Source organism: Aulostomus chinensis, chromosome 6 (genome assembly GCF_037954235.1).
Source record: "Aulostomus chinensis isolate RoL2024-O1b breed Wild chromosome 6, RoL_Achi_v1.0, whole genome shotgun sequence".
Taxonomy (NCBI): domain Eukaryota; kingdom Metazoa; phylum Chordata; class Actinopteri; order Syngnathiformes; family Aulostomidae; genus Aulostomus; species Aulostomus chinensis.
In genome coordinates this window covers 15,162,637-15,186,083 of record NC_141325.1, presented here as the reverse complement: position 1 = coordinate 15,186,083, position 23,447 = coordinate 15,162,637, and the positions used below count along the sequence as shown (strand labels likewise).

The 23,447-nt window shown below is 42.4% G+C and overlaps 1 long non-coding RNA gene across 1 annotated transcript; it reads right to left on the bottom strand.

Annotated features, from left to right (window-relative positions):
• Window positions 1–4,168: 4,168 nt before the first annotated feature.
• On the bottom strand, window positions 4,169–5,520 carry LOC147260256 (uncharacterized). Its single transcript, XR_015116276.1, has 3 exons — window positions 4,777–5,520; window positions 4,453–4,560; window positions 4,169–4,361 (listed from the first exon to the last, which is right to left on the bottom strand). It is a non-coding gene; the product is annotated as an uncharacterized LOC147260256 (long non-coding RNA).
• Window positions 5,521–23,447: the final 17,927 nt, after the last annotated feature.

Here is a 23,447-nt window from a genome sequence, read left to right as displayed (position 1 = left end):
AAGACGGTCCGCACCAGCTAACGGGGACTGGCTAGCTCTAGTGGCTAATTGATTGGATCCATCGGTGCGGAGCCGCCGCAAGTCCAATTCAACCTCGCTAAGCCTCGCCTCCGACGCTACAAGCAAACTACATTTAACGCATTTATCCGTATCACTAAAAGAGGCTGAGGAGTAGCTAAACATGTGGCACACTGAGCAGGAGAGAGGAGAGCGAGAGGGGGAAACCATTGCTAGCTTAGAGTGGAGAGTTTACAGAAATAAAGGCTGTCGCTATAAGACAGATAGTCTTTAAACTTAGGCCAAATAAAGCAAATAAATATGTAGTTTGGGAAAGTAATTTGTCAACGAATAAGGAATTAGCAAAGATGATCACACTTTAGCTAGCACAGCAAGCAAAGCACTACGTTCAGCAATGCACTAACAGGAAGTGAGGTCACACTCTTACTGCAACGCAGGTAGAGGATATTTGCAGGTTAATCCATAGCCACACCACACACACATGCATGGAGATTTGTTCATTTTATAGGTTTATATGAATGTGCTGCAGGTTGATGGTTCCTGTTAAGCCTTGACTTTCTGTCCACGTTATACATTCATTTATCATTTATACACAACCAGGGGATGCGTGGCTCAGGGTTAGTGGCCGTTTAACAACCGCAGGCTTGCTGGTTTGAACCTCACTTCCCCAGGTGTGACCATGTCCAAGTGTCTTTGAGCAAGATATTGAACCCCTAGTTGCTCCCGATGGCCCTGCAACAGTGGCACAGTGGTTAGCATTGTCTCCTAACAGCAAGAAGGTTCTAGGATCGAGCAGTGGTTTGAGCACGGGATCTTTCTGTGTGAGTCTCCATGTTCTCCCTGTACCTGTGTGGGTTCTCTCTGGGTACTCCAGCTTCCTCCCACAGTCCATCCACCACAGCATCCTGCTACAGAGACTAGACAATGAAATTGGGATAAAAGGACCTGCACTAAAATGGTTTAAGTCTGTTGCATGCATTTATCACTTCTAGGCTGGACTACTGCAACTCTGTCCTGTCAGGATGTCCCAAAAACTCTCTAGAGAGTCTCCAGCCTGTCCAGAACGCTGCAGTGAGGGTTTTGACGGGAGTTAAGAAGAGAGAACACGTCTCTCCAACTTTAGCTTCTCTCCACCGGCTTCCTGTAGGATCTAGAATCTTAATGATGAAGCTCCATCCTATTTGAAAGAGATAATTAGTCCCGACTGTCCAACCAGAACACTCCGCTCCAAGAATGCAGGTCTGTTCATGACTCCCAGTATCTCTAAAATCAGACTGGGGGGGTAGAGCCCTCAGTTACCGAGCTCCTTGACTGTGGAACCAGCTCTCTCCATGGGTCAGAGAGGCACACACTCTGACTACATTTAAGTCCAGGCTTAAGACCTTCCTTTATGACAGAGCCTTCAGTTAGGACTGGTTCCGGTAGCTCTGAACCATTTATAGCAATGCTGCTATAGGCTTAGACTGCTGGGGGACACATCAGGTTACATGGAGCCCTCTCCTCTCCTCTCCTCTCCTCTCCTCTCTCCTCCTCTCCTCTCCGCACATTTTGGAACGGTCATTATCATTACCTGTTGCACGTTGTAGTTTGGCCTTGGTGTCTCGCAGTCTCTCTGTTTCCATAGATCCAATGGAGCTCCATCTCTCTACATCAACTGCCGCGTGCATCGCCCCCTCCCCCCCCCCTCTTATTCCCTACTGTTACACCGGCCTGCGTTCCCCTCCCATGAACCAGTCTGCCATCCAGTCCCCCCATCAAGCTGGCTTGCTCTCCCTGCCTCCCCTTCCAGAAGCTTCCTTCTTCAGCTGTTATTAACATTTCCGTGTTTCCCACATTTTGTATTGTAAACTGTTTTCTTGTCTGTAGCAACATCTACTGCACGTCTGTCCGTCCTGGGTGAGGGATCCCCCCTCTGTTGCTCACCCTGAGGTTTCTCAGATTTCTCCCTGTTAAAAGGGTTTTCTATGGAGTTTTTCCTCACTCAATGTGAGGGTCTAAGGGCAGAGGATGTTGTTATGATGCCAGGTAAAACCCTTTGAGACAAACTGTTGGTGAAAACAGGCTCTATAATAAAATTGCCTTGGCTTGCCACAGTCCAAAGACATCAAGAGAGGACGAGGCTGATTGATGACCGTAGGTGTGACTGTGAGTGTGAATGATTGTGTTTATCTGTGTGTATGTGTTGGACACGGACACCCATGCAGGGGGAATCCCCCCCCCCCCCCACACACACACACACATACACACACACACAAAATGGATGGATCCATAGCACAGTGATAGGCTGGAGTTTATCACAACTATGTATGCATTCAAGTTTATGTCGTCAAGTCCTGAGTTAAAAAGACATGAATTTGTCAGGAGTCTTGTGATTCATCTTTGATATGCACATTGGTCTTTTTCTTGTATTTTCATATGTGGACAGTCACTGGATTATATTTCTGCCTCACTGATGAGGGACTGTTGTCCGTGCACGTTTCCACTGGGCTCTCCTTCTCCTGAGCCATTCCATTCACACTCACAGCCACGCCTACGTGGAGGAAAAATATCTAGCACATTGCACACAAATGATGATAAATGATAGTAAAAAAGTGACATGAGAGTGTTTTCCAGGTGAGAGGAGGCACTGGGTGAAACCTTCATGATTGAAATTAACCAAGTGGTTCACTTGAAGATTCTCATCATGTTGCTCCAGGATGATAACATTTGTTTTGTCGCTGCACCTCCTGGTTGCTCTTCACTTTATCCCACAAAATGAGATATTAAGCAAACTATAGCCACATTTTTGGGCCTGAAATATATTTTTATAATTTTACAAAATCCGTAAATGTTACATGAATATTCTCATGATTGTGGTTTTTTTTTTAATCGCTTTGACTCCAAATAAATATCAGGCCTGAAAAAATAACTCCTTTTTCATGTAAATATACTGTTTATAAAATTATGGCTTGGCTTGGAGAGCGGCGGTCGAGCGATCCAAGGGTTGAAGTTTCCTCGAGCAAGTTACTGAACCCCTGATTGCTTCTGATGGCCCTGCGACAGACTGGGGACCCATCTAGAGTGAACCCCACCTCCCACCCAGTGTCAGCTGGGATAGACTCCAGCCCCCCTAAACGGGTGAGCGGTATGGAAAATTTGAGTAGAAGAATGGAAAATTCACATTTATTAGTAAATGATGTCTAACTATGCTTCACAATGAAGTCATCATTTTTGCCCCAAACATCAAATTCAGAATTGCAATTACGCTTTAAAACAGCTTGATTGATTCCACTGTTGTGTGATGCAACAATCGTACCAGCACTTGATGAACTCTCCAGCAGCAACAAGTTGATCAAGATGCAGAAGGACACGTGGCTAAACTCTACTGAAACGGACGATAGTTATCAATGATCAGCAACAGCATTTCAATATGTGATCATTATTGCACAAACCTTTCATGGCTCTCAGAAGCGGCTTGAAGCGTAATAAAAATGTGGTTCCCAGTTTAGTTCAGACTGAGGAAGTTTTAGATGTGGTCCTCATGAGCTTTTCTCACCAGCCCCAACTGATGGAGTCCAGTTGGTTTTCTAACTACAGAGGAAGGGCGGTACCACCGACTGTACTTCCTCTACTCAATACTTGGGAAGGTAAATGAAAAAAAAAAGCTGAAAAATGCTGCAAATGAACTTTTCACCATCATGGAGTTCACTTGATTGTGACACCAACCTTTGATTAAATGTTTAAATATGTTTTTGTTTTTTTGGTTGATTTAAAACATAACCCAGTCACATGTAGGCATCATTGCACTGGAAGTACTTTATTACCCTCTGCTGGCAAAATATAAAAATCCTCCTTAATTCTTGCATCATTGAATTTTTTGGAATAATAATGGATTTCTTTTTTTGATGGATTTCAGTTCTGCACACAAATTCATTTATTTGCCCTCATGAAAATTTAAGGTCTGTAAAAAAAGACATTACCTAACACTTCAATTCATCTTCTTCATTTAACGACTTCCTTCAAAAGTAAAATATCCTCACATCAGGATTCCCAACACATTGGAGAAGAAAGGAGAGGAGAGTGTTGACATCTGACATCAGATCAGAAGTTAGGCCACATTTACAGTTCAGGGGTTGGGGCTTTAATGCTGTTGTTGACAGAAAAATTCAAACAACTTTGATTGACTTCATATTCATTGTTTTATTTTTATCATTGATTTATTTTTTTTCAGGTGGTCTGGTCCGGTGGTCCCAGCTCCGGCAGCAGTGCTGGGGGGTAGGTAGAGGGTGTCAAGGCTCCTGCTCCAGTCTTCAGCAGACTCAGCAGGGACGCCTTTGTCTATACTTGATGTATAGCCTTCTTCCCTACACAAAAACAGACACGTTAGAGTTCCCTTCTGGTATCAGCTGATCATCTATCGATGTGTGTGTGCTGGAAGTGAGAATATCAACTAACATAGTTGATGCTGGCGGACCAGTCGGGGTAGAGTTCAGCATGGCGTCGACGCCCCTCCTCAGCCAGCTGGACATATTTGGCCTTCTGGTCGTCTGACAGAGACCTCCACTGTGGACACATGACAACACACTGTCAGTAAACACACACACTCCCACAGGCTGGTTGTGCACATGCACAGCTATGAGCCTATTTTAGCATATGACCAGAAACACACACAAATCTACACTGATGAGTGTATCTGTGTCATTAGTGCGCTTTTACAAATTGGTGCTTTACTAAACTACAAAGACATTTGTGTAACACTGATTGAATACACACACTTACCATCCTTCCCAGCTTCACATTTGCCTTGGCACTGTTTCTATTTTTTACCAGTGCCATCACTGCTGGCCTCTGCTCCATTGCAAAGAGCATAAATGAATTTGGAGGTCTTCTTATGTACGGCACCTGGTCCTCAGTGCAGCGACGGGGAGGGCGGACCGGGGGGTCGGCTGACTGGCCAAAGACAACAGTCAACATGAAGCAAAGGACTGCATATATTGCTCTGACAGGCCAGCTCAGAACTGCCCAGACGTTGTGCATTGTTGAAAAGGTTTAGGCTTTCTTAACACCAGGTGAACACACTGAGAATCCTGAAATGATCAGCTGCTGGCTCCTCTCTCATAAATGCATTTTCAGGAATTACACACGACACAAGTTTTACATCAATGACAGAATTTTTAGATCAAACCTGGAATTTTGTATCATTGCCATCAAGTAAAATCCAGGTTTGTGTGATTTAAGAATTCAAAGAGTGAGAGGCTGCAACTGATGACATCACAGCGAGAGAGGGTTGGGGCCTGAGATTCCTCTGAAAAACTTGAGACTAATTCATCCTCAGGGCCACAAATTTCACTCTAAACATATGTTTTTTGTTGTTTTTTGGTTTCACGAAGGAAAACCTCTCTTCTCTCCGACTATCTAAGTGTCTAAACTGAGCCTCCCACATTTGCTCACACAGCCTCCCACTGTCAGGAGAAACCTGCAGCAGCTTCATTGACTCAGTCTTCAACGAGACCAGGATTTTCAGGAGCAAATCTAAACCTTACACTTTCTGACTCACCCTGGGGTCCCCATTTTTGACCCCACAATCAAATAAAATGCATTAAGACAATTTGTTATGTGGTTCTATGCTGACTCCAGGTCTGACAAGATGAATTTCTCAGATGACTTAAAGCTGCATTCTTCCTAATGGCCAGCAGGGGGAAACTCCACTGGCTCCAAATAAGGCTGATTTCATCAGAGAATGAACCTATTTGGACTTCATTTCTCAGCCCAGTAAAATTTCCATTGTGACTCGGTGTTTCCATTTGTTTGTGTTGATTAGTTCTGACTGCATGAGTACAACAGTTGACTGTTAGTAGGTTAAACTAGATTCACGCTTATTATTTGCAGGTTAATCCATAGCCACACCACACACATGCATGGAGATTTGTTCATTTTATAGGTTTATATGAATGTGCTGCAGGTTGATGGTTCCTGTTAAGCCTTGACTTTCTGTCCACGTTATACATTCATTTATCATTTATACACAACCAGGGGCGGCGTGGCTCACGGTTAGTGGCCGTTTAACAACCGCAGGGTTGCTGGTTTGATCCTCACTTCCCCAGGTGACCATAATTAAGTGTCTTTGAGCAAGATACTGAATCCCTAGTTGCTCCCGATGGCCCTGCGACAGTGGCACAGTGGTCAACATTGTCTCCTCACAGCAAGAAGGTTCTAGGATCGAGCAGCGGCTCAGGCACAGGATCTCTCTGTGTGAGTCTCCATGTTCTCCCTGTTCCTGCGTGGGTTCTCTCTGGTACTCCAGCTTCCTCCCACAGTCCAAAGACATCAAGAGGGGACGAGGCTGACTGATAATCTAAATTGACTGCAGGTGTGACTGGGAGAGTTAATGGTTGTCTGTCTCTATGTGTTGGACTGGCGAACCGTCCAGGGTGAACCCCCCCCCCCCCCCCCACACACACACACACACACACAATGGATGGATCCATAGCACAGTTATCGGCTGAAGTTTGTCACAACTATGTCTGCATTCAAGTTTATGTTGTCAAGTCCTGAGTTAAAAGGACATGAATTTGTCAGGAGTCTTGTGATTCATCTTTGATATGCACATTGGTCTTTTTCTTGTATTTTCATATGTGGACAGTCACTGGATTATATTTCTGCCTCACTGATGAGGGACTGTTGTCCATGTATGTCTGTGTTTTCACTGGGCTCTCCTTCTCCTGAGCAGCCACACACTCAGACTTGTGAACGGTCGCTCATCACCGCCTGTAGCTTTAATTAGGACAGGAGCCGCAAGTTCACCTTGGCTGAACCATTTGTATGACATACGTTTATTTATAAGGCAAAATTAGTTGCGAATTAATGTTGTGCCTGAGACAGGTTTACACTTTATCATTATTACAATGAATTTTATTTATCATTGATTTCTGTGGTTGTCAGACACTTTAGCAGAGATGAAAAAATATCAGGAAAGTACAACAAAACATAATTCTGTCAGGTCCATTCACGTCAAGAAACACAAGAGATGATAATGAGCTTGATTCGTTTATTATTGTACAAATTGGCAGTATGGCTCTGTTCAGAGGAGTCCCCTGCGAAATTTTTCCTGAGCACCATGAAACAGGGGACCAGCAGCGTGAGGGAAGGTTCTCCCAGTTTAAGACTGGAAGAGCAAACATACCCCCGTGAACAGAGCAGCAACATGACATGGAACGAACTATGCCATGTATACACGACAAGGTGGAGCTGGGGAGTAGCAAGTTGCGAGCAGGAGCAACTGTACAGCAAATAGCAGCAGCAGCAGCAGCAGCAGCAGCAGCAGCATCAGCATCAGCAGATAGCAGATAACAGCAGATAGCAGCGATGACGCAGGCAGAGCAGCAGCCAGAAGCTAGCAGAGTGGGAGTTGAGGCCGGGTGATATTTAAGTTGAGAGGGGCCAATCAGAAGCAAGGGATTTGATCAGCTGATGCTGAGCAGCTGTGATCAGCTTGATTGATGGACGGGAAGCCAATAGCGCTTGACTACCACGGCCTGACAGAACTAACGCTAACGCTCGATTAGTACATGTAATTTGCATTGATTAGAACTACTCGATGACAAAAGATAAAAATATCTAGCACATTGCACATAAATGATGCAATAAATGATCGTAAAATGTGACATGAGAGATTTTTCCAGGTGAGAGGAGGCACTGGGAGTCTGATGTCAGACCATTTATTTAGTAAAATCTTGGATTGTAATTTAAAAAAGGAAAAAATAGATTATCATGACATTTTTGACAAGAAATGATATTGTTATATGTATAATGTATGATTGTTACCTTAGCCTACTGTACCCCCAAATAGATATGTAGCAGGACGACTTACATCATCTGGTCAAGTTGCCCTCTCCCCTGCCTGCTCCCTAAACTCCCTCGCTTTCAGCAGCCAATCACAGCCAGGGGTCTGTCATAAAGCAAGGTGGCAGACAACAAACGGCCATCCATGGCAGCAGATTGGCTTCAGCATCACTCATTCCCGTTTCCTGCTTGTTTAAGGAAGGTCTAAATGAATTTGTTACTACTTAAACAAAACAAAACTTAAACTCATGTGACAAAAGACACACAGAAGCAAAGAGTGAACATAAATGTATGTTGCCCTGCTACTGTAGACACAACAAGGACGAGGACCTGCTGGATGTCGATATTAAGGGCTCATTCTAAGTCAATGAGTCAACGGAGCAAGTCTCAGGACACTGCACCGAGTGGGAACTTACTATTAAATGTTCATTTCAGATTAGGCCAAAAGATGTATTTAAATCTTTCGCTCTGCTCCTTTCAGTCCTTTTCTATAGGATGAGGGTTTCCAAACTGAACCAGCTTGACATTGTTTCACAGTCCAATTTCTTAACAAAAGCAATGAACCAAGTTGAGTTGCCGGGTGCTGATCTTTGATAACATTCTCACAGAAACATCATCAAAGCCATACTTTCTGAGAGTCCTGGCTGTTGTGGTAACTCTCTCACGTAACTCCCCGCATACTGGAGCAATTTTAAAACTTGTCTGCTGCGTCCTTGTGCAGATGAATTTTAGTCAAAGAGAAACACATACCATCAATCATTTTGTAAACCTTAGATTGTGGCAGCTGGTTTTAAAAGATTTAGTCATGTTAGTATGAATATGTTTGGGATTTCCAATCCAGTCAGCGTAAAACATTATTCTGGCGATCCTTCATACATTACAGTTACAATTGTCCTCCTGAGAGCTGAGGCGCTGCCCAGACCAGGCTGAAGTGTACAAACATTAATCTCAGTTAGCTCGTGTTTCATTTTTCATTTTACAACCCAAATCAATAGGGGGCAGTGTATGAGCAGAACAAAACAAGCAGAGACTGCCTTCTGTAGCATTGATTTATGATAGGTTTACCCTCCAGCCCTCACCTATGGTCACAAGCGTTGGTTCACAAGTGAAAGAGTGACTGCTGTGTTCCTCCGTAAATCTGGTCAGTTGCTGCCTTGCGATGCTACCACATTGTGTGTGTGTGAGTGTAACTTCTGTCACAGTCTGCTCTGCCACACCCCTCATCAGTTTAACAGCTTTCACCTGGTGCTCTCACCTGCTCACCATCTCCAATCAAGCCGGTACACAGCTTCACTCCCCTCACTCTGCCAGATTGTAGCTAGTTGCCTCTCAGTCTGTTCCTGCTCTACAAAGAGACCCACCTTGTCAGCTTCACCTCACCAGCTCACCTCCTCTGGTGACATCAGCCCCACTGACTTGGTCTCAAGGTCTGGACCCACATCCAGCCCTCATTTGAACCGCTTTAAGGCAAGATCTCTATCAGCGGTGAGCTTGCACTATTTCCCCTCTACCACACTTGTTGAACCAGTTGGTAACTTTTGGACAATCACCTGCTCATGAGTCCCACGCGCTCCACTCCTTACCTGCCAAATTCACCTGAATCCAGTCCTCTGCTGCCACCCTCTGGTTAGCTGTGTGCCTGCTTTAACCTGCTGAATAAAGACTGTTTAAGAATGTAAACCTGGTTCATTTGTGCTGCAACTGGGTTCACTCCATACCTGTTACAGGCTTCTCTAACTTCCATCCATCCATTTTCTTTCAATTATCCTGTTAAGGACTTAAAATGTTCATTCACACACACACACACACATATTGACAGTTGAGGCTGCGGCAAGAGTAAGAATGCGTAGGTGTTCACTGGATGGAGAGAAAAGCCTGACAATAACAATCACAATTTCACTCAAATATCAGATTGCATCATATGATGTAGCGGTGATGTTACATAACCAAAAGATCAGAGGTCAACTTTAATGTGACTTCACTTCTTCACTTGTGGCCTTATTAGATATTATTTCAGTAACGGCTTTCTATGCCTCTGCACAGAGGACAGCTGTAGGTTCAAGGTTTTATGTCTACATCTCATCTGTTTGTGTGTTCCATCATCAAAAATGCATTATAAGGAGATTTCTTCAGCTTTGAGATGAATTTGGGGCTTAAGGAAGAGCTGAAATGAATTAAATGGTCAAAGATCAAAGGTCAATTTCACTCTGTAAGGTGCAAAATGCATATGAAGCTGGACAAACATGAATGTAAACTGCTTCTTGACTGATTCAGGGATGTGTAAAACCTCAAGACGGAAAAGCTAGTTTTTCTTCTTGGTGCTTTTTATTGTTCTGATGTTTAAGGCCTGAGCTTTGTACCTGAGAATTGACTGTGAGAATCCATACATCAACCAACCTGCTCCTGCAGCTTCAAACTGCATAACGTTTCTAGACTTGCCAGCAGTGAGAGATATGAGAAAGAATGAGACGCATCAGGAACTAATTATAAAATCATCACTTCCCGCCCTTCAAGTGCTTGTAAAGGACTCCTATCTGAGCAGGGCTCATAGACATGCTGCTGGTTGCCATGGTGCTGTTGGCGCTGGCTGGTTGCTTTCTATAGCATTCCTGGTAATTGAGATCAGATGCTCCTGTGAATGGGACCTGGACTGGGAGTAACCTGGAAGCATTTATTTTATGGAGAAGATGTTTAGTTAAGCCATGCTCCCGCTTTAAAGCAGCCTCGGTCCAGCTCTGGTGATGAATACGATCGGTGAAAACACTGAAGGCCGGTTCCTGACTTCTTCCTTCCTCTGAATCAGGTTACAGATTAACAGACTTCCTGTCCAACAGAGGAGCAGGCGAATCCAAGTGACGGAACACCAACAAGGGGTACACGCAGGGCATTGTGTGTTACCTCAGATGGGCTTTCTGACAGGCGGCGAGGCTTTAAACAGCTCTTCAGGTATCATTCAGTTGATTGTAGAGGAGGGCAGAACTCCTCTGGTGTCAGCTGGTGGTCCACAGAGGCAGCGATACCCGGCTGCACCAGTCAATATGTTTATATAAACAATGTTTCAAATGGATGTAGTTAATGTGTTGCACTCATGATGAACCCACCGCATGTTATCACCCAGCCGAGGTCCCCTCAGGTAGGGTCAGAGGTAATTAACCATCCAGAGGTCATGGGCACTTTTTACAGTGTAGAGAGGCCTCTCATCTCTTTAGTCAAAAAACACTGCAAATCTAATATCAGACAGAAAGGCAAAGATACATTTATTTTACAACACGTTTGCATCTCAGGGCTTCGTAGTGCAAGAACCCACAGAATAAAGGTTATTAAAATCAGTTGAGTAATCGGATTTTCTGTAAAAAACTATGTAATGCATTTTAAAATAGTTAGTGGTAAGAATACAACAATAACCATAAATGAAAAAACACAATTTAAGTTCAGTGCATATTATTTGATCAATTTCCAAGAATAAAAAATAAGCCCCTGTTTGAATCTTTTTCAGAAATTTGAATTAAATGATGAGATAAGTCAAGTTTTTGACTGGAGACATTTTAAGAGTACAGTACTACATGTGCCATGGAATCGTTTCTGTGTTACCGATCTAGCTTTATCTTTCAGTTACTTTTCTTTTGTTACATTGCTGCTCCACTACAAGTCATACAGAATTGACTTTACATTGTTGATATTTAGTTTTTTTTAAAATAATTTTTGCCTTTATATGCTATTATAAAAACGCTGAAACTTCAATATGTTTCATTTCAATTTGACGTAGCAGAGTTAACTGGTAAAGTGCTCGTGCTGCTGTGACCAGGCACTTCTTTTGTCCACATGGGGGCAGTGGCAGTAGTTGTAAACATTCTGTCTAAAAAGCTGCAATATTCCTATATTACACAATCATGTCATGCTGTCATCTGACATGTATATTATAAATCTATGTGTAGAATTCTTTGCACTTTGTGTGTGAAGGGTTAAATGTTGCACGCAGGGTCAGAGAGGAAAGTTATTTATTGCCTACTTGAACATAGATAGGATAAATTAAAAATCTTCTGATTGAAAAAGAAAAACAATAATCTAAAAAATCATTATAAACTTAAATAGAACCACCATGCATCTTGGTACTTCCTGTTCATGGTATAACATGAAGCATGAGGCATCATCAAGTACTTTGTCTTACCCCTTTGTCAAGGTTTTTTTTATATAGTAAAAGGTAATGTGATCAAAATATGGGCAAAAGTTTACAGTTGTGGCAATTATAAAATAATACACTGCCACATTATCATACTTTTCAATCCTAATCTCAAACCGTATCTTCAGTGTGAAAGTTACAAGCAACTTGTAGTTTGTGTACTAAAACACATTTGAGACTTTGCAGCTTAGTTCCTCCACTGGGAGACAAAGGTTCAAGACTGTGCAGTTCTTAAAATAGCAGTGCACACACTCAGGTTGTAGCTTTTACACTACATGCTGCAAACAATCTGTGGTCCATTTGGAGTCATTCATCAGGTGTCAGAAAGTTGGCACAGTTCACCATAGAAAAACAAGGAGTCCCCCCACTGAGCTTTTGTTACCCTGCACCCAGTTACAGCTTCACGAAGCACCAACTTTCAGCCTGATACCCATCGCTGTGTTTTCCTGAGCATCTTGATGGTGATAAACATACGCCTTGCTTCTAGTTATCAGAGTGAAGTCTGAAGCGTTTTGTCTCTTTGCACTTTTGTTTTGCTTCATCACTCCAGTAAAATGAATGACCACAGCTACTCTTATCAAAACAAACAGTCCTGGTTGGACTCCAGGTTATAGATCCTTTTCAGCCCCTCAGCTTCCTGTCCCACCTTATACACTTCCCCTAGTAGTTGATCAGCTGCCTCCCCTTCACACTGCTCGCCTCTGCTCTTCACCCAGGGCAGCTACAGTCAAGACAGTCACAGGATATTGCAGTCGGCATCAAACTAAACATACAGCGAGTTCTGACCCTATATGAAGTGACAGTTTACACACTTGAACTCTGAGCTGGCCCGTGTGTGAGGAGGCGTTGTTGAAGAGGTAGGGTGGGCCGTGGAGGGTTATACTGACCTCAAGGGCTCCCGTGATTAAGAGCTCCACTCACCTCTGATTGCTTCAGGTCAACGCAGGTGAGTGCAAGTGGTCGGAAGGAAGTAATTTCCCTTCTGGAGCTGGTTACCTGATTGGATAAGTAGCTGATCTCTGACACTGACCCGAGTCCACTGGTCTCTGAAGCTGCGGCAACTTAGCTGGATGCTGATCAGAGGCCGGACTGGGGCAAGATTAAATCACACAGAGCAATAACAAACACGTCCTGCATGTGAAACCGAACCTTTTTATGAATTACTGCCATGTTTCTGATGTTAAGCAGCAGATTTAACATGAACCTTTCATGAGCCTCATACTTTTTTATCCATCTAATTTTCTGACTTGATGCCAATTACAGACATGAAACTTAAGTCACACACAGATAAACATGCCTGTCTGATATGTCTGACAATAAATGACGTCTTATTTCATCAGTCAGCAGAGGAAAATCCTCTTTCACCTCCTCTTTGCAGGAAGAGAGAAGAATTGATTCTAATCGGTACAAAAGGAGGTTAAAGATCAGATTTGGCAACTGATCCAAAAACCTTGCTGTAAGAGGGATCCAACATTTTGCAGAAGGATACTATTTCATTTCTGCTTGCAAGGTTTAAGGGCTAAAATGAGGTACATCAGTAATTAAGTGTTGCACTTCCATCTGGAGGGAGGACTTGAGAGAATTTATTTGTTTTTTTAATCAAAGGAGCACAGATTTTCATGCCCAAACTCCAGAACGTTGTCGGGCTTCCTAAAAATTCAGCTGAGACGACCCCGCAGACACCATCAAGCCTTGTGATATGATATCGCTTGTATTTTGACCAAAAAAACAAAAAACAAAACATTCTTTTTTGGATTTTTGGGTTGAGTTTGCACGCTGGCCGATTCGATACTGCACCGCGACAGTTGATGTTTTAAGATCCCTTGTTCGTCTCCGGTTTCAAATCATCATCACAGATAGATAAGGAACTATTTTCCCAAAGATAACAAACAAAACTAATATGCTCATTTATTGGATTAGATTACAAATTTGTTTTGACAGATAATAATGAGAAAACAAAAGAAAACGCCATCCATATAATCAGCCGTATACGTCCAGTGATCACAAGATGAATGTAATAAGCATTTCTGAACGGCATAAAATTCCAACATTATGCATGATGATGTTATGTAGTCTTTTTGATGGCCAACAGAGGGCAGCACGACAGGTTGCAGACTAAAGCGTGAGAGGAATCGTTTTACCCTACTTTTCTTTTTATTCATCACCTCAGTAAACATTTTAGTATGCGGTTGAAATTGTCTCAAATCTTCATTCTTCTTCAATACATGATGTCAATGTTGCAAACTATTGTCCCATTGTGAGGGGGTTTTGATTGCTTCATGTGAGAGTGCTGACCCCTGGCTTGTCTGTATATCTGTTGTTGTTTTTTTTCATAGTAGGAGAACCCGGCAACAGTTAGAGATAAAAACAGGTTCACTCGGGTGCTCGACCAGACCGGTAAATCCATAAGAAGCAAGCGACTGCCACTCAAAAACATTTGCACCCTGCCCATAGCTAAAAAGGCAATCCAATTGTACGATGACCCCACCTTCTTCATTCATCTTTCTAGTTGTTCCTGTCTGGCAGAAGGAAAAAACGGATACAAATCTTTTGTGTCATCTGCTGTGGCCGGTTTAAACAGGGAAAGATTAAAATAAATCTTATAGCCTTTGAACACTGCTGCCAGATGAAATGAATTACACATATATTGTATTATAAGTATTAGTTTTGTAGCTGTATATGACATGTTCTTAGCTGCTCTGGTCTTCCTGTATACTGTTTTGCCGGAGTGTCAAAGGCACATTTCCTTTTCATTCAAATGAAGTAGACAATTAAGTTTCCTTATAGTATCTACAAACCAACAATCAAAATGGCCATTTTGGAATTTCTTGGTCTGAAAATATTCCGAGATATTATGTGCAATGCTTTGGTGGGAAGGGTTTGTTTTGTTTCCGGGAAGCTTTAGGATTAAATCCTCGACAAGAATTCAGATCATTGTGGTCGAGGCACAAAATTCAAGAATGTTCACTCATCAAATATTCAATGACGTAACTGAAATATCCTCAGAGTATATTTTAGTGGGTAATACAGTAATCTGTGTCCTGCTCCCACGGCTCAACTGTGGGGTCCAAATATGGTCATCTCTGTTCCAGATGTTGAGTCCACCAGTGACAGCAGCAGCTCTGTCCACACAGTCACGCACATCTCCGGCCATTTCCAAACTGCATATTTTCTGACTTTAAGATTGAGATAATGAGAGTTACTATTTGACTTATGTTCAGCCTTCATATGTATCCTGGTTGATAAGGAATTTCATCTGGTATACTTTGTTTCAACTCTCTTGATCTCATCTTCACATTAGTCTGGAAGGATAAGAGCTGATGCGGGAGTGAGCCTGTGGCGTCTTCCATGAATTCTTTTATAATTGTGAATTCGTTGTTAGAATACTTACTGATAGTAGAGCTGAGGCTTACGACGCCATTATCCTGATGCACAGCTGTGTCTAGACCGCATGAAGGTCACATTGTGTCGGATGTTCCAATTATTTGTTACTGGTCGTGTCCGACATTACTAGCATGACTGTTTGTTTACGAGTGGTGGAAGTGGTGGAACTGAGATGTTCTAGAGGAGCTGACTCAACCTCATCTCACAGGGAACCTTGTACATCTGTGGTGGACGTCCATTAAAGTGTCCAGTGTGAACCATCTCTGAGTCTCCAGCCTCCAGTTTCTTGTGTCTGATGAATTCCTTCATCACAAAAAATTCCTCCTCGCTGGCGTGACAAGACCGATGTCAAGAGACCTAAAGTCCATCCATCCTTTTTCTTCCACTTATCCTGTTAAGAGTTGCGGGGGGGGGGGGGGGGGGGGTTGGAGCCTATCACAGCAGCCTTCAGACGAGAGGCGGGGCTCACCCTAGACGGGTCACCAGTCCATCTCAGGACCAACACATAGAGACAGACAACCATTCACACTCACAGTCACACCTACAGTCAATTTAGAGTATCAATCAGCCTCGTCCCCTCTTGATGTCTTTGGACTGTGGGAGGAAGCTGGAGTACCAGAGAGAACCCACACAGGAACAGGGAGAACATGGAGACTCACACAGAAAGATCCCGTACCCGAGCCGGGCCCCGAACCTGGAACCTTCTTGCTGTGAGGCGACAGTGCTGACCACTGCACCACCGTGCCACCCAGACCACAAAGTAAAAAGCCAAAGTAAAACAGAACTTGAATTCACAATGTTTACTTCATTTTCTAAGCAAAAAGGGAAGTTCTTACATTTTACATCTCTCAAATAATGCACCCATAAGGTTACAAGTTTATTAAGTCAAGACATTAAAACTGCAACATTCTAAGGATTATTTAGTGAAGTTCTTACATGTTTGAGCTTTAATCTGTTGCCTCAACTCACTGAAAATGTTTCCAGAACATTGCATGAAATATTCTCGAAAAATTTTGAGAATAAAAAAGCAGGGAAATGACTCACTGAAAACCAACAGATTTGACGAAGCTGTTGACTCTTCAGCTTCTGCAGAGCTAGATTGTTTAGAACATGAGCAGTTATTTGTAGCTCAGTTTCAGCAACTCATAATCTTGTAGATTCTACGCCGAGCAGCTTAAATGTCAGATGTCGTCTCCTCTGGCGGCAAAACAAGATGCATTTGAGGACAAATTTTTATTGTGCCGTGCTCTCTGGCCACTCGAGGGGTTTACACTTTCACCCATCGGAGTAAAAACATCAGCTCTCTTTCCGCCCTCTGTTAGTGGAATTGATCAGCTGCTTCCTGGCTGTAAATAAAGAAACATACTGTAATCCACTTGATAAATATCAAGCAGAATACAGCAATCAGCTGAAAGCAATTTGCATGTCTGTGCTGAAGCCAGCGGCTCGTGATTTTCTCTCCTGTCATCTATCATAGACCACACGCCTGGGCCAAAATACACAATACCCCCAAATTGCTGTCATATGGAGTGCAAACCTTGAAAAAAAAAAAAAAAAAAAAAAGCCCTTCATTTTTCCTCGTCTGTACTTCAAATAAACTTGTATTTGTGAAATAACTGGCGAGGGTTGTTTTTTTTCTCTCTCCAATGCAACTTTTCAGAGAGAAGGATGGTGTAATGTGCCATTTCCTTTGTTTGTTGAAAGCTTGGCTGCAGGACTGTAATCTAGATGGGTTTGATCTCAGAGTGGATGCAGCCTGTTGAATGTTGAACGCCACTGGATGGGGAGTCTTCAAATGTCAAACAAGCACCCATGGGCAAACATTCACTGGCTGAACTTTTTCCTATTATTCATGTGCTTCCCTACATTAGTTACTTGTTCCTTTAAAACTTTATTCTCATGCAGACGTCATTAAATAGGACGTGAACTCACTTTTCTTTTTCTTTTTCTCTTTTCTTTGGACTTGCATATGTCGTAGCAACAGCCTCACAAGTCTTCAGATCACACTCTTATCTGGAGCATCTAGTAACACTAACATGAGCTGCAGTGACAGACGCTCTACAAACAAGATAAGACCGCCGTGTTGCGTTCAGGCCCTGCTGTGCCCTTCTCCAAACATTTTCTTTCAGCCAGCATGCCAAGCGGCGCATCCATCATCCCCTTACGTGACTGTGTGCCGGTTCTCTGTAACATGCAACCATTGAAAGAAAGCACCATGAATCATTCCCGTTGCACTTTCCTGCACCTCGCCCATAACAAACGCAGTAACAGAAAAGTTGGAGAAAATCATAAACAGCATGCAGGACTCAGAAGCAGATTTTTTTTATATATATAAAAATATATATATATATATACGCAATAGTTGTAATATAGTATAATCTCCAAATACCTGAATGTAAACTCTCAGATGAGTAAGTACATTTCTACCAAAAGTAATTAAAGCCGAGGTTTTTTGCCAAGGCTAATTCACAGGTCGTATCTCGTGTTAGACGTTTTCAAAGCAGGTCGAGCCTGTCAGCTTGCAGTCTGTGGGAAGAGTGAACATGTTACACGACCGATGATAAAATGGCCCGTTACCAAGCTTGGTTATTTGGAGATAAAAGCACAAAAAAATGAATGCCAAGCTTTTGCAGGATCCACATTGAAAAGCATCCACATTTTTCATGGTTGATCCTTGGTTTCTCTCGTCATTCCACCGTCATGAATCAGAATCACCTCCGAGTTCTGATGTTGCTTCCTGCGGTTTTTCCAGATGTCTGCAGCTGTTTGGTCCACTGTAATACATTCAATTTTACAATAAATGCCTGACAGGATCCTTTAAATGCCACATTATGAGGAATAAAAAATACTGTTTTGCCCCCCCCCCCCCACCACCATAGCCTTCATTTATTCATACATGCAGATATTTTACAGATTTTAGCCCTTAACTGAAATTCACAAATGTAGTAATTATCTGAATTTAGAAATTCTCATTTTAAAACCTTTGGAAAATCCCATGAATATTCCTAGATTTATTGTTGTTTCTTCATCAGTGACGATGAAGAAGGAAACTAGTTCAGCAAAACTCGGTCGACTGAAATATCAGCCATTTCACCAGACATATTTCTAAAATGAACCGTATGTGACGATACCAGCGACCTGCCTGTGTTGTCATACGTCCCTTCACTGTGCCTGTGAGGAACAATGTATTGAATTTAATCAACCGTAGAATGCAAATTATTTCCTGTCATAGTCAAACCAGTATATCAGACAAATATATTCACAGGTTAAAAAAAAACAACATTGGCCAACGTTTGGCACAAAATACAATTTTTTTTTTTTGTATTTGGAGTTAAAAAAAAAAAACTTCGATGATGCAAATTGAGAGTCCTTCTTTATAAGAGTACAAATCTAATATTTCAAACTATTTTGCGAGTCTTTTGAGGTACAGGAGTAAACAAGCCTTTTTCACAGCGGCATCCTGGCTTTTACTGCTGATGTTAACAGCTGCACCAGTGAGAGTAATGATTATCGACAGTTAAAGCCTGTTGAAAACATGTTTCGGTTCAAAGATGCCAAAAAGTGTCAGCCCAAATATAAAAAGGCAACGTGCTCTGTTGTTTAGAAGGTCAAACTTGAGCTGTTGAATCTATGTGAGTACATTCTTTCGGGCTCAGACCTCGGCTATGTTTCGTAACTCTGGCTCCTTGATAAAGATGAAATTTTCCATAGATAAGAATTATAACATGATTCTTGTTTCTTTTGCTTTTTCTTAGTTTGATTGTTAGAAGCGGGAGCGGCAGCAATGGCTTCGTAGACGTAGCACAGCGGTTCTCGGCGTTGACATAAACACGAGTAGCAGCTCAGTACGTGAAGTAACACATGATGGAAAAATGAGTTACAGTAGCAGTTGGACTGACGTCAGACCAGTGTTTGGTAAACACAGCTGAAGCATCTAATCCAATCAGCTGATCTGAGTCAGCTGGAGGGACCCAACTGCAGTTAGAGGTTTTGATAATGATGCTAACTGCTTAGTTTCTACTGAGACATGAATTCAGCTGGGAGATTCCTCTCAAGCTCTGGTTTATTACCTAAAAACCCTTCCTACGTTTTTATGTTGTGAGACACAAGAGACTCTGCTGAGTGGAGTTTAGAGATGATTGGTTTGTGTGTCAAACGTGGGACATACATCATGTTTTGGTTTCTCTCATGACATTCCTGGTCACACTCAACATTGGAGTATGAGGCAAAATGAGGGAGTCTGCTGTTTGTAAAGAAGACCCATTTGCACATGTTCTCACAAAAAAACAACAAAACCCACAGTGAAATGGGTCCCCTCTCTGGCCTGTGAACATTCTGTCAACCGTGTTAAAATGTCCAGTCTCACAGTGTTAACAAAAGGAGACTAGAATTTGCGTTTATCGTCATATTGAGGCAGCAGGCCCACCCACCTCTGCACTGATGTGTCAGCCGTTGCTCCACAAAGAGCCATGAGAACAAAATGTATCCTCTTTCCCTTCATTCTTTTCCCATTATTTACTTCAGCGTTTGCCTGCTTTCAGGGACTTAAACATGAAATTAGAAACTCTCACATCTGTGGCCTCCATGTCCCAGTTTGCCTCCGTACACTGATGCTGCATGTGACGTCATGTTGTAGTTCTGAACACTTCAGGCCGCTGAGCACTTCCCCACGCGGTCAGATATACGTCGCGTCTGAAAAATGACATCAACAGCCACACACAAAAACATCACAAATCATGCACCAAGACCTGCGGTGTGAAAACATGTGATTCAGACTTGCTGTAACAATTGCCTCAGTGACATGGCCTCCCCAATCAGATCAGTTTTGATGAAAATTCTCTTAGTGGTCATGCAGACGGACCTTCAGAAAATATTTGTTACCCTGGCAAGGGTTCAAATTCAGTCTGAAATGAATGAGAGCAAGAACATGTTAGACTTTAGCTCATAAAAGTTTACTTAGCTGTCAAGGGACATTGTTCTGCATTTAAACTTGAGTCAGATCGACTCTTGCAGCAGCCCGTAAGAACCTGAGTTTTAAATGTTTGAGATTTGATTGCAAACAAAAGTCTCGTTAAGTTAATCCCGTTACATAAGCTTTTTTTTGTGTGTTGCAACAAAAGGACCCCACCTCAGTTTTACTTGTTTGCCAACATTCAAAACTGTAAATAAGATGCTACCCTCAGGTGAACCCACTTTTCACCTCCGCAGTGAGCAGACGACGCACGTCATACATTGTTGACATACCAGCCATCATGCATCCTCTGGGGCCCATTGGATGAGTCTAATAGCTTTAGCATGTGCTACGGTTTGTTTGTACGGTGGTCGTGAGCTTATTGTTAGCGTGGAAGTCTATGGCTGCTCCTAAAGGAAGGGCAGGGTTGCAGGACACACACACACACACACACACACACACACACACACACACACACACACACACACACATACAGTAACAGCATTGTGACTTTCACACATCCACAGGAAGCAACAGGTGACCCATCATCAGGCGACACCAAGGTCAAGGAAAATGTTGATGGGGCGGCAACAGTTTTTCTCACTCCAGAAGAGAAATTAGACACTATTTCGAATGTTTGTGTCAAACAAAATCCAGTTGAACTGTGAGAAACGGAACTGAACGTTAACTGCGGCCGTGCTGGTCGCAAACTGGTCGGAGCTGGTCTTGAACATCATCAGGCAGAGCGATGATAATGGGAATGAAATAAGTCTTCCCTCGCTTCCTGCAGTTACAGTTACTGCACCGAGCCGCTGACGTGTTCTCACACTGTCAATAACATGTTACAGGTGGGACTCCCAGTGCTCTTGAGGGGATCAATAAGAATTAAAGTGACATTGATTCCATGGAAACCTTTGATTTCTCTTCTCTGTTGGTGTCCTGTGATTATAGTGGGTGGAAGCAGGAGGTGGGGTTTTTTTGTTGTTTTTTTCCTCTTCAGCTAAACCCCCCCCCCCCCCCCCCCCCCCAATGGAGGAAAGACTATTTGGCAGTAATATGAAGAGTTAAAAGGGCCCTGACTAATGACTCCATTTATTTGATGTGTGCAACATGAATGACTATATCCCACATGTGTCAGTTAATTTGTTGTTTTAATGCGTTGTTGGCAGATTCTATGCTGACACCAAAAACCCACCACGTGGGTCAAGAAAATAACTTCATGCGAGTAAAACCACAATTCAAGAAAAACAAAGAGCTGCGTCTCAAAACTCTGCAAATAAAAGCTGCCACATGAAGACCTCCTTTCCAAAGGATTTCTTTTTTTTGTTGCAAATACCATCTAACTAAAAAAAGCTGCTCAGAAGTCAACATTTTGTTAAAGTTTAAGCCCCTAAATTACAATATGATGATTTGCAATAAATCATATCGGACAAGTTATTAGAGGTCAGTCTGAATTTTTGTTTTGGGTGGTTAAATGTGATGTTAGTGCACCCAAAAAACTGTCCTGTGTTTGCATGCTGCTCCTGTCAAAACACCGAAGCCAATTTTGATCTCCGCACAATTCAAGTCATTACCAAATTACTTAAATCAGTTTAACACTGACAAGTCCTCCTAAATCTGTAAGTTCGAGATGATGAAAGTTTCGTGAAAGTCAGTGTTTCCATAAAGGGCTAGTGTGTGACACGATTTTCTTTTTTTAAATTTAATCCTCAAAATAAAAATAAAAAAGGAAAAAAAAAGTTTTTTAAAAGAAGACAGCTGTGAGAGAGGCGGATTAACAAAACCCAGTAGAAAACCCAAAAGGATATATTTGGTATTAAATTGAATTAAAACCCATTATATTAAATTAAATTAATCTGGCACTGACTCATATCGTGTCAGATGCGATTTTAAAGCTGCCCTTGTTATTACTTTATTGGTAGTTTTGTGGCCACACAACCAAGAAGAAAAACTCTGAAAAAAGACTGAACTATAAAAAGGCGCTTGAGCTGAGTGGCGCGGTACATTGGTCAAAATAAAAGAAATAGATGTATAGTGTTGCAAACCTGCTGATAAATGTTTTGACTTAGAGACGTCCAGGATCAATAAATCAATCAACAAATTCTCTGCTACAAATTGACATTGTCAGTGCTGATTCAGTTGAAAGGAGGAAAATAAATAAAATAAACGACTGAACATGAGAGATGATCTCATTCTGAAATCCCTAATTCCGAATGCATCTGTGTCAATTATCTTTTCGTGACCTTTTTCTTTACTTTTGAGGAGAGAAAATCTAAATGGAAACAAAAGGATAATTTGCATATTGCTCAGTGTTATTTTCTCTCCGGGCGGCGCGGATCCGAGGTAATGGCGAACCACAGAAGGGTCTCGGGTTCGAGCCTCTCTTCCCCCGGTGACGATGTATCCTTGAGCAAAATACTGAGCCCTTAATTGCTCCTGATGGCCCTGCGACGGACTGGCGACCGGTCTAGGGTGAACTCCGCCTCTCACCCAATGTCGTGTGTGTGTGTGTGTGTGTGTGTGTGTGTGTGTGTGTGTGTGTGTGTGTGTGTGTGTGTGTGTGTGTTTCTATTCAAGAAGGAGTTTTTAGATCAGGTCCTCTATGAATTCATGACTTAGATGTTAATAAAGCCACAGAGGGGAGATTAACTGGTCTGCTGGTCCACTGGGCAGCATCACATCACATCCTGTCTGACTGAACTGGGTGTAAACTTTCAGTCGAGGCTGGGCGAAGCTGCGCTACAAGTTAACTGGGAGTCTGTCTGAGAGGGACACTGGCTTCTTGTTGCAGTCAAGTTAAAGAAGTTGGATTATTTTTTTTTTATTTTTTTATTTTGCATGGCAGAGAATTTATTAAGATTTACCACGATTTTTCTTTATTTAATCTGGAAAGATGCCACCAAGAGGGAAACTTTCACTGGACCGTGTTTTCGATGCTTTTCCATGTATGTTGAACTCACATAGGCCAGTTCTTTTTATTTATTGCCTCCAATATTTATATCGTAGCTGGTAATTAACCAAACTTTGCATTCCTGTTAATTCCGTTGAAATGAAGGACAACACGGACGCCGGATTGCGGAGTTTGTGGCAGCT